This window comes from Etheostoma cragini, chromosome 15 (genome assembly GCF_013103735.1).
Source record: "Etheostoma cragini isolate CJK2018 chromosome 15, CSU_Ecrag_1.0, whole genome shotgun sequence".
Lineage (NCBI taxonomy): Eukaryota > Metazoa > Chordata > Actinopteri > Perciformes > Percidae > Etheostoma > Etheostoma cragini.
Genome location: NC_048421.1, coordinates 1,079,464 through 1,082,091, shown reverse-complemented (window position 1 = coordinate 1,082,091; position 2,628 = coordinate 1,079,464). Strand labels below are relative to the sequence as shown.

General features: G+C 47.1%; 1 protein-coding gene across 1 annotated transcript in view; it reads left to right on the top strand.

Annotated features, from left to right (window-relative positions):
• The first annotated feature begins 236 nt into the window (after window positions 1-236).
• The window catches only part of plppr2a (phospholipid phosphatase related 2a), a 21,976-nt gene continuing 19,584 nt past the window's right edge, over window positions 237-2,628 (top strand). The window contains exon 1 of the mRNA XM_034894366.1: window positions 237-610. The gene's annotated coding sequence lies outside the window, so the exon portion shown is untranslated. The remainder of the gene's footprint in view (window positions 611-2,628) is intronic.

Below are 2,628 nucleotides of genomic sequence, written 5' to 3'. Positions count from 1 at the left end.
GAAATGAGCTGCCACACATATGCATGCTCTCTCTCTCTCTCTCTCTCTCTCTCTCTCTTCCCCACACACGCACACACATGCACTCTCTCTCTTTCACACAGATGCTCAGATACAGCTTCTCTCTCTCACACACACGCTCTCTTTCTGATTCTCTCCCCCTCTCTCACATACACACAAACACATGCACACTCTCTTACACACACCAATGCACTCTCTCACATGTTCTCTCTCTCTCTCTCTCTCACGTTCTTGCGCTCCCTCTCTTCTGTGTCCTCATTGCACTGAGCGCTGCACATGAGGTGATTTCAGCCTCTTAAATCTGTGAATCGTCGACCGGTTATTGGAACAGGCTAATTAAAAGGAGAGGGGGGGGGAGTGTGTTAGAGATTTGGAGGAGACGTTGCCGCCGCTTCCTTCTCTCACGCTTCTCTTTGGCCCGGGAGGAAGCGAGGGAAGAGAGGAGGAAGCGAGGGAAGAGAGGAGGGGGACGAGGGGAGGCGAGACAGCCGGCTGGATGCAGATTCTTTTGAAACCTCTTCACCGTCATCTGATCTGAAATGGCCGTCGCGTAGGAATCTGCAGCCACAGCAACCGTCAGCTCGGCGACGAGGTATCCAGGGGTAAAGGAGGGAGGGAGGGAGGGAGGGAGGAGTGAAAGGATGGAGGAATGGATGGAGGGATGGATGGATGGTTTCCTCTGGTCTCCTTCACGCCGGGGCGATTTCAGCGGCCTGGGGAGCCGGAGCAGATCAGGATGTGGAAGTTGATCCTTCAGAGCTGACACTGATGGTTTATACATCCTCGGGATGTTTGATTTCTGCATCAAGGGAACGAGTCTCTAACCGGGGGAAAGGTGTGGATCAGTGTTTCCCCAAAAAAGCCAAAGACGACGTCCTCAAATGTCTTGTTTTTGTCCACAACTCAAAGACATTCAGCTCAGTGTCCCAGAGGAGAGGAGAAACCAGGAGATGGTTCATATTTAACGAGGTGTAGTTGGCGCTACATCTTGTGGTTGACTCATGGATTATTCCTCGCCGCTGTAGTGGATGTCTTAAGTGTTTCTGCCCCAGGTCGTAAAGTGTGTGTGTGTGTGTGTGTGTGTGTGTGTGTGTGTGGGGGGGGTGCAGGAGGAGCAGTGTTTCCTCAAAAAGAAGCACCAACAATCCAGCCATGGATTAACTCTTCTTCTTGATTTTGCCTAATTAGGGAGGGAATGCCGTACTGTAAGGTGTGTTTCTCTCTCTCTCTCTCTCTCTCTCTCTCTCTCTGTCTCTCTCTCTCTCTCTCTCTCTCTCTCTCTCTCTCTCTCTCTCATCCATCTTAGTCTTTTCATCCCAGCACATTAAGAACTCTGCATGGTCAGTTGCTTCCATGCTGTTTTTTATTTATTTATATTTTTCATCTAATTGATAAATTTAAGTCGTTTTTTTTTAATAAAAACAATAGAAGAAATTCTCTCTCAACTGGTTAAATAATGAATATCTTCTGGTGTCCTCTCTTCTCTGGGACAGGAGGCTGAATGTTGGATGAATGAGTTGGGGACAAACGTGACATCTAATGACGTCTTCTTGTTGTTTTTTTGGGAAACACTAAACCACATTCTTCTGATATTTAGGAGACCAAACTAATCATCATGATCACCAGATTAATAGACAACGTAAATAACCGTCAGCTGCAGCCCTGTAGTCCTCACCTGGGTACTTTAGATCTTACAGTAACTTTAAAGCATGTAACTTCAGGCCAGACTATTGGCTCGGGGGGACATCTTTCTAAACTTCTCAGATCGTGTTCCAGGTTCAGATTAGGAAAACCTGGTTCTTGATGCCTGAGTGAACTGTTACAGAGAAGCAAGGGAGCGCTGTGTGATGTCTGCTTAGCAACAGCAAGTTTCATCATTTTCTGACGTTGCAGAGACCAAAAAGTACTCGATTCATCCAGAAAACAGTCCAGTTTAGTCAACGATGTCAAATATTGGTAGTTGCAGCTGTGTGTCTCTCTCTCAGTCTGTGTGTCTGTCTGTGTGTGTCTCTCTCTGTGTGTGTGTGTGTGTGTTGTGACTTGTGGGGTCCCGACAGCTTTGTAGGGCCAAAATGCTGGACCCCACAACTTTAAAGGGCTGTTTGAGGGTTAAGACTTGGTTTCGGGATTAGGGTTAGAATTAGGTTAAGGTTAGGGTTAGGGTTAAGGTTAGGCATTTAGGTTTGATGGTTAAGGTTAGGGTTAGGGTGAGGGTTAAGGTTAGGCATTTAGGTTTGATGGTTAAGGTTAGGGTTAGGGGCTAGGGAATGCATTATGTCAATGACTGGTCCCCACAAAGATAGAGAGATGTTTAACTTGTTGTTGACCTCTAGCGCCAGGAGGTCTCTGGTGTTGGATAAACGGTGGATGTAGCTCTAGATCTCAGGCTGCAGAATGCGATGCACATAGCCCAAAGTGCTAAGAAAGGACTTTGCTGTTTGAGCACGTATTAAACATGCACGGCTGTAGAGAAACAACAAAAGTATCTCAAACAATGCACTGAATGAAAAACCCTCCAGCCGACGGCGGTGTGTTCAGGGGATAGCTGCCGATCTATCACAGCTCGTTTGTTCTGAATGGATTTCACTCAACTCCGCCCGTGTTTGACCC